Consider the following 13,809-nt stretch of genomic DNA (forward strand, 5'->3'; position numbering starts at 1 on the left):
AGATTTGTGTGAATGGCTGACACAAAGGTGAATAGGGAAGAAGAAAAGGAGAGGGTATTGTACAGGTGAGGGAGCTGAGCATTTTGGCCAGTATAGGTTTAAAATTTTGATTACACTTCATCATCATCATCATCAACCTTTTATTCAATTTTGATTACAGACAAGCAGCCCTAGGCCTTGTGGGAATTAAACTCTCATTCCCTTTTACAGAGTTCTGCAGAACAGAGCCCAGGTCATTTGACTCTTTAATTAGTTCCCTTTTCCCTCCTATAAAAACCATGCAAGACAGTAAGTTTAAATAAATAATTTTTGCTCAGTGTGCTTGCACTTTTTTGATTAAATATACAAGCCAGGTGTTACTTATGGTACTAATACATATTACATAGATTTGTATCTAAGACAAAAACTGTTACAGATGGACTAACTCTGAGGCAGGCTGTTAATAACTGCCATAACTGTACCAACTGAAATAACTGCCTCAGGCTTATGACATCACAGAGTACTATGGCCTTGGTGAGCATTAAGCCTTGACTTAGCATTTTGGATGCTTTCATCCCAGAAGCTTCATGTGTTGAAGTGCCTTTACAATACAACTCATTGTGACATTTTGCATTCCCTCGCTTGCTTGGCAAAGAACCTGATGACAGATGTGAATGAATGAAAAAGATGTCGAAGGTGATGAGGCCTTTTCGAGAGGCATTCTTTCGAGAAACCAACAGCTGAGCCACAATACATGTCCACAATACAATACAATACAATACAATACAATACAAGCCGCCCTTAAACATCTTCATTTCAGTGAGGGGATTCAGCAGCCAATCTTATGTGGTGGTTTAAGGCAAGTCATTGTCTCTCAGCCCAAACCATATCATAGGAGCTGTGAGAATAAAAAAAATAAGCATTGTAAAGCATCTTGTACAATAAAAATCAACACAGAAAACATTATCTATCATCTATCTATCTATCTATCTATCTATCTATCATCTATCTATCTATCTATTTCAGATTTGCATCCCATCCTTTCTCCGAAGAGCACAAGGTAACTTACATAGGGGTTATCTGTATTTTATCCTCCTCTTAGGCAGTTTAGAGCTTGTTCACACATTATATTGAACACAGATAACAAGCTGTCTCTACACATGTACAAATGCTTGTGTGGAAGAGTGTACACTCTTTGACCTGTTCAGTTGAACTGTTGTGTACACAGGCACAGAGAGTACCACCCATTAAACATTACATGTGAATTACTATATGTGTGTACAACTTAATTGTTTGTGCACATAGTCCATACCATCATCTAATGTAACTTGTGAACATCCCCTTAGACTAAAAGGTGTGTCATAGACACATTTGGTCAAAGTTGCTCTCTCCATCCAACATGGCTACACCATCACAATGGCTTCATGTTAGCCTGATCATGTGCCCTACTTAACAGAGACACTTTGTTTTAAGGGCTGTTTGAACGAAGTCTGGTGTAAAGAGAAAGAAAGGAGAGAAGGGACTTGGAGTTTCACATCAACAGCATCTAGGAAGCAAACTAAGCAAGCACACTGGTCCCATGGCCACAGCCTATTTCATTATGATGAGTTCTGCTGTATACCAGGCATAGGAAAACTCGGCCCTCCAGATGTTTTGGGACTACAATTCCCATCATCCCTGACCACTGGTCTTGTTAGCTAGGGATGGTGGGAGTTATAGTCCCAAAACATCTGGAGGGCCGAGTTTGCTTATGCCTGCTGTATACTCGTTCACCCTCTTTCTTTGGTGATTGATTTCTTCTTTGGAGCAATGTGTAAGTGGCAACTCTGATAACATGAGTCATTATGTTTTCATAATGAGCCCAAATTGCACAAGCATGATCTGTACCAGGCTAGGGAACCAGCAGCCCTCAAGATGTTGCTTTTCTCAAACTCTCATCAGCCCCAGGCAGCATGGCTGATGGTCAGTGATGATAGAAGCTGTAGTTCAACAACATCTCGGCCACAGATTCCCTAGCCTTGATCTATGCATGACAACAGAGGTGGAGAACCTCCAATCCACAGGCCTAATTTAGCCCAGCATGGATCCCAATTTGGCCCACAAGGCCATTTCCCCCAAACCATTCCCAACTGCCACACATTGTGACTTCACATGTGACATTAGCTGTGGGGTAGGTAGAGATGCAGCTAGCTCTTTGACCAAGTTCCCCTGTAGAAAGCAGGATTGAAGTCATCTGGGTTAGAGGACCATGCGCCCAATCCCCTCTCCACAATACTGTTCCTCATCCCTTATCAGAACATTTAATCAAAGGACACCCAGTAAGGACACCCAGTAACCATCATAGCTGAACAGGGACTTGAACCCAGATTTCCTCAGTGGATGCTTTCCATTCCACCCACTACATCATCCAGGCTCTCGTAAGCAATGTGTGTGTTTGTCTACACAATGTGGATCCTGTTTGGGAGAAGCCAAATTACTAGAGCATAGTAACATTAGAAGCCATTGATGAGATTGCTCAGAATTTGCACCTAAACCTGCAGTGCTGCGTTTTAAATTTTTTAGATGTCATGCATGCTGTTTTCTAAAACCTTGTTCTTCATTTAAAAGCAAAGGCATGTTTCATGAAGGATTATCCAAAGTCTTCCCCTGCCCTTTCATAACTCCTTATTGTGTAAGGACATTCTCAATCATAGTTGAAGGAAACCAAAACAATAGCCAAGCAGCTTGTTGGGCATAGATTTAGACAAAACAACTTTGCCAAAATCTACTGGGAATCTACTCTAGAGAGGGCAACCACCATCCTTCCAGTTCTTGCCAGCACAATTCTGCTGGCACTCATGTTGGCTCTGATTTGAACTCTTTGCACAGGCCTATTGCCATTTGCCTTGAAGTACTTGAAAACAATTGGAACAGATGGGAAGGGAGCAAGATCTTCTCCTGACTGCTGCTCAGCCCTGCAATTCCATGCAACCAGGATTGGGACAGTTTCAAAAAACAGAGAAGACATAAACGGCACATGGGGAAGATGCTGTACATAGTGTTGAATAATACAACAATTGCCTCCATTCACAGCTCCTTCACGTGCAAGAGACATTTTGTTGGATGAATGGCCACAGATGAGATGGAATGACAAGTTATCTCTTTATTGGGCATGCCTGGTTCCTTCTCCCCCTCCTGCCGAGAGGAAAATGTCCATTGGAAAGCAGAATGCAAAGGGCAAATGAGGATAAACAGTGAATAAAACACACACACACACACACACACACACACACACACAGCCTTGGAGGCACCAGCATTGCCAAACTAGGCTACTTATCCTAGATTAAGAGATAGTTTAATTGAAACAAGATTGCAAGACTTGCTTGGTCAAATCAATATATTTCTGGTTCACCATTGTGTCTTAATAACAGCCAGTCTGATGCTTCTGGATGCTCAGAAGCAGAACATGAATGTGATAGTCTTCCTGCTATTTGTCCCTGGGAACCTGGCATTTAGAGGTAGACTGCCCCTGTACATGAGAGTTTCATTCAGCCATCGCTGCTCTTGGCTAAAGGAAAACTCCCCCACTAATATGGCTCTGTAAGGGAGAGGGAGAGGGAGAGGGAGAGGGAGAGGGAGAGGGAGAGGGAAACCAAACCAAAAAAGAAACATTGCTTCTCTGTTTTAAAGGTTCTGAGAAAGAACTCCCAATGAATTATTCTAGATTTATGTCTATCTTTCCCTCTATAAAAATAAGCTTATTGGGTTAGCGCCAATAAGGTAGGCTTTTAGTACACTTCAGCGGAGGCAGAGAGAGAAAATACTTCTGTAATGCATTCTGTCACCTATTTAAGAAGGAAAATGGCTTGCCAAATATTCATTGATTCCTGTCTGTATTTATGCTTTTTAGTTCTGTACTATTGCTTTTTATTGGGATCACTTTACTTCCCCTCCCTCCTGCCCTCCTAGTAATCAGCATCAGCCTTCGCTTCAGCACACTTCTCTTGGAATATTATATATCTATGTGGGTGTGAGCAAAACATGGGGATTTATGTGTGTGTGCCCAACAGCCTCGTGGAATGTTTTTTTTATTATCGGAAACAGCTCATGAACTGTGACGATAACAGAGCCAAAGGGACATATTTCAACAAAAGTTTCAAACATCAGAAGAGAAGGAGCCATATGTCAGTGGGGAGAGTGGGGGGCAAGAGTTGATTTCAATGCAGGAAGAGATTTCAAAAAGTGATGGTGCTGAAATTAGGAAACATGGAGCCTTCTAATGGTCAATTCTCCCCACCTGGCGGGAAAAGGAACCAATTACAAGCCGTGCCAAATTCCAAATTTGAAGTCTGGCTTGCATCTAATTCACTGACCTTATATCCAGGGGCACTGCTACCACAAATGTCATCCCGCCTCACTTGCCTTTGGACATTGCTCTCCTGAATGCTGTAAATGTCCAAGGCACTAAGGGGGACTCTGGTGAATGTAATTCTCCTGGGTGTCTGAGTCCCCAAGTGTGACCGGTGGGTACCCAGGAAATTACACTTCCCAGAGATCTTTGCACCACATGTATGGTGACCCACAGAAAGTCCTCCAGCCACACCTCTTCTCGTTGTCACCCCTACCAAGTAAGTGGGAAGGGGGCAGTGGGAAATGTTTCACTGGGCTTCATGGGCTCATTTATGTCATTGGAGGTGTGACAGGGTCTAAAGTTTGGAACTGAAATTTGAGGGGAAAGAGCCATCTTCTATTAACAGCCTCTTTGATTTTTGCTGAGGGGAATGTGCCCATCCCTCATCGGTTTGCTTGGATTGTGATTACGTATGGTGAATTTATATAACACAACTGTGTGGGGCTTTTGTTTGTGTGTTAGTTTAGATTGCCCTATCCGGGTAAGGCCAAAACACTCAAGGGTGGAATCATGAGATGTCTGTGGCCACCGTGGTCAGCAAGAGCAAGTCCCAAGCAAAACCCCACAGAACAAACATTCCATATTTTCTCAGGCATTATTCTCTGCAGCTTTGGTATAAATAAACCAGCCTTCCTTCCTATCAGAAAAGTTGCATCCTATCAGATATCATAGGGGTGGGTGGAGATTCAGCACTCCAAAGATCCCCTTTGGCTCCCTACAGCCCAGCAACGATTCCACACTGCAACAATTCTATTTATGCTGGGGGGAGGGGAATTAAGCAGCAGGTATTTTCTACTAAGGTCATTACTTTAAGTGAACCCCTAAGCATGTCTGCTCAGAGCTTAAGTCCCACTGAGCTCAATGAGCTTACTTTCAGGTAAGTATGAGATTGCAGGCACAATCTCTCTGCTAAAGTTATGCACATCTTTTGCCAAGTTTGCCTGACATTACTTCTAGAAATCATATACCGCAGAGCTGGATACACCAATCTCCCAAAGCTTAAAATGCCATTTTCATAAGTGCCTCATCCATCTGACGATGTCACATGTGGGAACAGCAGCACAGTCAACATAGCAATTCGCTGCATAAAAATGACTGCCTTTGACACAATATGAAGAGAAAAAAATGTTAATGAAACCAGCTCTATAAACAACATTTCTGAGCACTGAATGAAAGCTGTGGGCAAATCACTCTTCCCGCCCTGCCCCCGGTGATCTCTATTTTAGGGGAAATGTTGCAATAATTAATAATTAATGTATGCTACAAAAGAACTGAATATTAGGACACACTTGATTGCATTAAATTTTGACTTTCATTTTGCATATCTATTCAATAACCATTAACCAGAGCGAGGGGGAATAAATATAATATGTTTATAGTAAATCATTAAAAGTGAAGGGGGGGAAAACTACAGCAAGCCAGAACTTGCCACATCTTTGGAGTTAAAAGCAGATTTAAAAACACGAGACCCATAAAAGGTGACTAGCACAGACCACGTTGCTTGAGAGCAGGGGTAGGCAACCTAAGGCCCATTTGCCGGATGCGGCCCAATTGCCTTCTCAATTCGGCCCGCAGATGGTCCAAGAATCAGCGTGTTTTTACATGAGTAGAATGTGTGCTTTTATTTAAAATGCATCTCTGGGTTATTTGTGGGGCATAAGAATTCGTTCATTTTTATTTTTTTCAAAATATAGTCTGGCCCACCACATGGTCTGAGGGACGGTCGACCGGCCCACGGCTGGAAAAGGTTGCTGACCCCTGCTTTAGAGAAAGAATGAGCACAGCTGTGTGAGAGACAAAGCTTTAGTTTTGGGCAGAGACAGCATAAAAAGGCTGACTCCAACCCCTCTCCTATTGGGCTTTGCAGCCCATGTGGCTCTTCACTCCAACCCCCTCCCATCAGAGGTGAGTTTCTTCCCACCCCAACCTACAAGCAGGAATGGCTTTGTCAGAGATGGCGCCCCAACTACAAACATAATGCATGACTTGGCCCTTGAATACTGAAGGCTTATGCTTTAACAGCTATGAGGAAGCTTAGAGAAGCACAGCCTTCTGTCATATAATATTCACATCTCTTGGACAGTGTGCAGTAGTAATAACCAAGGAGTGCATGTCCCTTAGAGTAGACTACGAAAAAGTGGAAATATTGAGCTACAAAGAAAACAACAACACTATGCATGCTTATGGCATTGTTTATTCTATTTTAATAATTATTCACCATATAATACGGTCTTTAGGGGCAATGAGTAAGAAAGTTTCCCCACCCACAGCCAGCAATGAGGGAAATCAGGAACATCAGTATAAGACCATCTCCATGATCATATTTAATGCATACTACCTTGCTTTATTTTACAGAGTGTAATGATTATTTCTATTACAGAAAAGTAGTGCTGTAACAAAAGCAATTACATAGCTTAACTGGTTAGGATTTTGTAATTTGTTTTTCTTTAGCCTCCCGGTTCCCTTAATTTTTTATTGTTCTACATTCAGACATAATTCTGTAACTGATTTATTGCAATTTCTTCTTTATTTTTATTTTTTGCCATGGGAGAAGATTCATTATTCATCCACTTTACCCATTCAGGAAACTCTCCCACATACTCATTAATTTGATAAGTAGATGACTTTCCTGTGCCAAGAAACTAGCCTCGCAAACACTCCGCAGCCGCTGCCTGCTTTAATCCTGCGGGGAAAGCAAATGACGCGCAAGAAACCATTTTTGTATAATCAAATATTGATTAAGTTAATGAAAAATTTGACAAGTCTGTTTTTGATGGCATTAGAATTATTAGCACCTGTTTCACTGGGCTGAGGTTTGGGTCCCCCCCCCTTGTTGATAAAATTAAGTTTTATTTTTCCAAAACATTTGAAAATGGAGGGACAACTGAATTCATCTAAGCCAGGGCTGGGGGGAACGGACACTTTTCAGACCAAGGGCCACATTGTCTGTGGGTAACCCCATCTGGGGGCCACATGCCAGAGTCAAGAGTGAGCAGAGCAGCACATGCAAATTTTACCTTGGTATAGTAGGCCAGTTTCTATACAAACTCACATGTCCCTCTCTATTCCCCCCCCCCCCATCTAGGCAAGCAAGAAGCATTTTCAGAATTCAAGGACACATTTTAGCCAAGTAAAAACACTCCAGTAGAGTGTGAAGTAGCAGCTGAAGAGGGAATGTAACCTGAGGGAGAGTCTCGGGAGCCAGATGAAGAGGCCTGGAGGGCTAAATTGGGCCTCTGATCCTGAAGTTCCCTGCCCCAATCTAAACTTTAAAATGTTCATTTTATTCAAGTGCGTATCACTTATAAAAGTCTATTCAGAAAAAAAATTCCCAATGAGTTCCGTGGGGCTTACTCTCAGGTACATGGGTAGAGGACTGTAGCCTGTACAATGCTTTCTAAGATGCTTTCTAAGGTTTGGGTGCTCAAAGAACCACCAGAGGAGGAGACAGGAGCAGCTCATTTATTTACTGTGTAATCAGCATCTACCTTATGAAGAGATTATATACCAGGGTCTATTTTAGGACATGTTTCAGATGATGGGAGATCTACGTGGCAGTGCCATTGGGTGGTAGACCCACTGAGGTGAAGACATCTACCTTTGTTATGGTTGTTAATTTCACTGGGTTTGCTCTGTGTAAAACCTAGTTGAATGTTGTTGTTTAGTCATTTAGTCGTGTCCGACTCTTTGTGACCCCATGGACCAGAGCACGCCAGGCACTCCTGTCTTCCACTGCCTCCCGCAGTTTGGTCAAACTCATGCTGGTAGCTTCAAGAACACTGTTCAACCATCTCGTCCTCTGTCGTCCCCTTCTCCTTGTGCCCTCCATCTTTCCCAACATCAGGGAGTCTTCTCATGAGGTGGCCAAAGTACTGTATCAGAGCTTCAGCTTCAGGATCTGTCCTTCCAGTGAGCACCAGGGCTGATTTCTTTAAGAATGGATAGGTTTGATCTTCTTGCAGTCCATGTGTCCCTCAAGAGTCTCCTCCAGCACCATAATTCAAAAGCATCAATTCTTCGGCGATCAGTCTTCTTCAGTCAACCTAGTTGAATACCACCCATAATATCTATACAGGAGCAGCCCAGTAAAAGACCCCTGGACGGTTAAGTCCAGTCAAAGGTGACTATGGGGTTGCGGCGCTCATCTTGCTTTTCAGGACAAGGGAGCTGGCATTTGTCCACAGACAACTTTCTGGGTTACGTGGCCAGCATGACTAAACTACTTCTGGCACAACGGGACACTGTGATGGAAACCAGAGTGCACAGAAACTCCATTTACCTTCCCACCACAGCGGTACCTATTTATCTACTTGCACTGGTATGCTTTTGAACTGCTAGGTTGGCAGAAGCTGGACAGAGCAACAGGAGCTCACCCCGTCGTGGGGATTTGAACCACTGATCTTTTGATTGGCAAGCCCAAGAGGCTCAGTTATTTAGACCATAGTGCCATCCTTCCCGGTACAAGAAGTACCAGTGGAACCTGCAGCAACATTTGGAGTGCTCCTGGTCAGGATTCCAATCACTTACTCCATTCCCCTCCTCAGTTTTCCATGGCCTTCCCTACCCCTCCATCCCCAATTTGACCATAGTCAGACAGCTTTCCATGACCACTGAGCATGCTCAGTCCCCACTAAGCTACACTGGGTTTTTCTAATATTATTATTTATTTGAAATAAAAGAAGACATAGGAATAATCTCATGGGTGAATCCAATTGAAATGAACAGGAGCTGTGCAAGAAAGGAAGCTGGTAGGGCTCTTGTGCAGCAACCATTCATATTCACAAACAAGCCTTGCAGGGGAGGATCCCCTTCCCACTGCTTTTTATTTTTGAGTTGAAGTGGGAGTGAACTAAACCTTAAAAGAAGTAGAAAATGTACACGCGCTATTCTGGAATTTCCAAAGACAGCAATTTTTCAATGTGATCTCTAGGTGGCTGCTTAGTGTGATACCACTCTTCTGCCCACATGCCGCCACACTAACAGCTATTTCAGCCAACATCTGGGGTTTCATTGAGTACCTACAGCACACAAAGGCACTGCCCCCAAACTGAGTTATCTGTAATGCAGCACTCCCCAAAGCTCATTACATTCCTCTCCTGATATTGCTGTCCTTATCATTGAGTCACTGATAAATTGTATCAAGGTAAATTGAGTTTTTATCATATTTAATTTTATTTTGAGATAATTCCTTTTACAGCAAACTTTATCTTGATAGAACACTTCTTTATCAAGTGGAGCAGAACAATTAGGGCCTATCTCCTTAGCTCATCGGGCAACCAGGAACTTCAGAAGGGCTAAGCTAGTTTAAAATCCTTGGCTCCGTGATGGGGGTGCTCTTACCATAATGGGACATTGATTTTAGCTCCAGCTGGATATACTGCTGCTGAAAAGAGCGCTGGAATGGTAATCTTTAAAGACTGGGAAGTTTTGGTTAGCAGAGATATATAAGCAGGTTTGAGCAACCTGTGGCCTTCCAGATGTTGTTGAATTCTAATTTCCACCAGCCTCAGCCAACATAACCAATGGTCAATGAAGAACAACATTTGGAAGGACCCAACCTGTCAATCTCCCAATAAAGTTATTGCTGCTAGTATTCCACATTCATTTTGTGCCAATGTTAGCCCATTTCAGTCATTTGAGTACATGTACGAGTGCTTAAGCTGGAAAGGGGGTGCACATGCAAGCCCCACCTGCAAAATCACACTCATGTCTGGCTCTACCTCAGACCAAGACTTCTAGCTACATTTGGCTGTACACACTTAGAAGCCTTCCTGTGGTTGGGATCCCTGATCTTCATGCTCCTCTTCTCCTGTCTCCCTCAGCAATAAATCACAGCTTCTATAGCCTTCATATAGTAGGGGTATTTAAAATAAGAGTTATTATAGCACCCTCTTTTTTGCTCTTCAAAATGTGGCAACCCTCTTTTAGGGTGTTACCCTGCGTCTTGCTTTTCGTTATGGTTATTCTACATAGGGAACTTTGGGAGTCTTTGTTGACTGAAGGGCAAGGTATTCCGCCCCCGCCCCCCAACAAACCAACAAATGAACAAAACCCTGGAGGTCCTTGATCAAGCAAAAAGCAAAAAAGCAAAGAAAAGAATAAATAAAAACAAAAAATTGGGAGGGAAATAAAAAAAATCAATATTTTAGGATATACTATACCATTACATCCAGTTTTCTTTCATAAAGGAGTAAATAATTTGTCTTTTACATATTCAATGGCTGGAATAATATATGCAAAAAAGTGGAGGCAGTGTCTTCCATAGCTTTCAATAGAGAATGATATGAAAAATGCACAACAATGGCAAAACTATCTTGCTATTTGAGGCGCAAACAAGGAGAACAAAAGCAAAATATGTTTACGAAAAACCTGAACTTTGTTGAAACTAGCAGATCCAGAAAACACATACCCAGTACAAGTTATGAATTTACATTATTTTGAGATATTAAAATCTAGGATTAATGTGGGGTTAAGAACATTGTAAAATCACTCCCTGGTCCTAAATGGGGTAACTGTGCCCCTGAAAGACCAGGTACACAGCCTGGGAGTCATTATACTCACAGCTGTCCATGGAGGCGCAGGTCAATTCTGTGTCCAGGGCAGTTACCAGCTCCATCTGGTACACAGGCTAGACCGTACCTGCCCATAGGCTGTCTCACCAGAGAGGTGCATGCTCTGATTATCTTCTGCGTGGACTATTACAATGCACTCTACGTGTGGCTACCTTTGAAGGTGACCCAAAAACTACAACTAATCAGAATGCAGCAGCTAGACTGGTGACTAGGAGTGGCCCCCAGGACCATATAAAACCAGTCCTAAAGGATTCAAGGTGTTGGTGCTGTCCTTTAAAGCCCTAAATGGCCTCAGCCCAGTATACCTGAAGGAGCGTCTCGCCTTCATCGCTCATTGCTCAGCTAAGGTCCCCCTCCTTGGGTCTTCTGTTGGTTCCAGCACTGCAAGAAGCAAAGTTACAGGGAACCAGGCAGAGGGTCTTCTTGGTAGTGGCACCTTCACTGTGGAATGCCCTCCCTTCAGACGTCAAGGAAATAAACAAGGAAATAAAATCTGACTTTTAGAAGACATCTGAAGGCAGCCCTGTCATCCTCAATGCTTGTGACAGAAACACTTTCCCCCAGCTGTGGTCTGCCCAGGTACAAAGCCTAACAGTGTGATCTTCCTCCTTACCCCTCATGCATTTGGTAAACACACAGGAAGGTAGGTGTTTGTGTGTGTGTGTGTGTGTGTGTGAGAGAGAGAGAGAGAGAGAGAGAGAGAGAGAGAGAGAGAGAGAGAAAGAAAGAAAGAAAGAAAGAAAGAAAGAAAGAAAGAAAAGAAAAGAGTATCATTTAACATCTCCATTCCAAGCTGAATAACCTCTCAGGGCAATGTCACTTTCTCTTTGTAATTCAGCCCAGCTTTACAAGACAATCAAATTTTCATACCATAAATCACTGAATGTTGTTGTTGTTTAGTTGTTTAGTCGTGTCTGACTCTTCGTGACCCCATGGACCAGAGCACGCCAGGCACTCCTGTCTTCCACTGCCTCCCGCAGTTTGGTCAAACTCATGCTGATAGCTTCGAGAACACTGTCCAACCATCTCGTCCTCTGTCGTCCCCTTCTCCTTGTGCCCTCAATCTTCCCCAACATCAGGGTCTTTTCCAGGGAGTCTTCTCTTCTCATGAGGTGGCCAAAGTATTGGAGCCTCAGCTTCACGATCTGTCCTTCCAGTGAGCACTCAGGGCTGATTTCCTTCAGAATGAGTTGTGCCTAAATTGTGTAACATACCACCCACAGGGATTGTGTTTCTTTGCCATGGTTTCCTTGCTCACTGTCCACATCCCTCTCTCTTCCCTTCTTCCCAATTTAATCTTACACTCTCAAACGGTATAGTTGGATTCCATCTTTTTTAAAAAAAACACACAACAAAAACAAAACAGTATTTGGTTACGAGCAAGCAACCATTTCAGCAGAAAGTTCTGCCTCACCCCCTCCCAGCACACTTAGTCCCCCAAACTCTCAATTCAGAAAGTTCTCAAGAGTTAGATACAGTTGATTTGTTGCTGACATTGCAGTGCCCTAAGATTTAGAACCTGAGCTGTTTCAAACTCCTGTGTGATGGTTTTTATTGAGTGCCTCGGTGTTTCAAATTTCTACTGCTCAGCTCATACTAAAAGCCAAAATAAACATTCAGGCCATGTACGCTGTGTACTTTTAAAGCACTTTTGAATCACATTCTTTTACTCAAAGAATTCTGGGCACTGTAGTTTATCCCACACTGAGTTACAAATCCCAGCAATCCTTAAACTACAGTACCCAGATTTGTTTGACTAAATTTGCTTTAACAGTTTATCCTTAAAGTACCAGCTTTGTGAATATGGAAAAAGCGTTTAAATGAAAGCAGGTTGGTGCTTGTACACATGCAACACAAATTAAACTACTGAGGATCAATTCTGAATCTTTCACGAATGTCAATTTTGTGTGTGAAGTAAAAGCATTTTAAAGCACATTTTCCTGGAATATTAGCTAAATAATCATACTGTAAAGCAGCATGCCAAAAAATCAGCAACTATACCACAAAAAATGGTAAGTGTAGAAAGATCCTTAAACAGATAGTTGTTGGACATCATTGTAAAGCAACCATGGGGGGGGGGGTAAATAAAGTTTGTTTTAGAAACAGTAGCAACCACCACTTTAAAATTTTTATGAGCCTCTTGTGTTACCTATTTTTGAAGAGGCTATTATCACTGATGGGTCTTTTGCAAATAAACGCAATACTGACACAAAACCCTAATATCTTTAAAATGATACTATTACTGTACTCAGAAATAGGATGTTCCAGCAAAAGCAATTGTTAGAACAATATGTTTATAGAAATAATTACTTATACTGTACTGGATTATTATGTTTTTGAGTATCATATCACACCATTGTGCTTGTGTTGGGTTGGTTGAAGAGAAGACCTTTGTTGTGCAGAATTTAGATTTTGCAAGGAAGCCATATACACTGCATTCTTTCAAAGGAAAATGAATAAAAGGTCTGCTCAGTGATGACTGCAAGCCTACACACAAGAATTTGAGAGTAAGTACCATGAATTTAAATGGAATTTAAGTACAAATAAATATGCATAGAATCAGGGTGTAGAGGCCCACAACCACCAGGTAGATGGAATAAAAATATTTTCCCCATGACTGTTCCTGCAGAGACATCTTTAAGATATAATGACTGAAATAACCCCTGCGGTCTTGCTGTTTAGGGCATTTTCATATGTATGAGGTGGGTCTGAAACAAAGTAAATCACCATGTTGTCATTGACTTTCTGAGAATAACTAATAGCACAATACTAGACATGTAAGTCTCACTATGTTCAGTCACAAGACTTACTTCCTAGCATGTGTGTTTAGAACCGGAACCTTAAAAAAATTAAACATATCCCTTTATT

At 42.2% G+C, this 13,809-nt stretch overlaps 2 long non-coding RNA genes across 3 annotated transcripts in view; both read left to right on the plus strand.

The window, feature by feature from the left end:
* The window catches only part of LOC310696986, a 171,395-nt gene that overhangs the window by 12,133 nt on the left and 145,453 nt on the right, over positions 1-13,809 (plus strand). The window lies entirely within an intron of this gene.
* Positions 464-9,973, plus strand: LOC310697013. Its single transcript, XR_014520843.1, has 2 exons — positions 464-838; positions 7,455-9,973. It is a non-coding gene; the product is annotated as an uncharacterized lncRNA (long non-coding RNA).

This window comes from Podarcis liolepis (assembly GCF_965112155.1).
Source record: "Podarcis liolepis genome assembly, chromosome: 2".
Taxonomy (NCBI): Eukaryota; Metazoa; Chordata; class Lepidosauria; order Squamata; family Lacertidae; genus Podarcis; species Podarcis liolepis.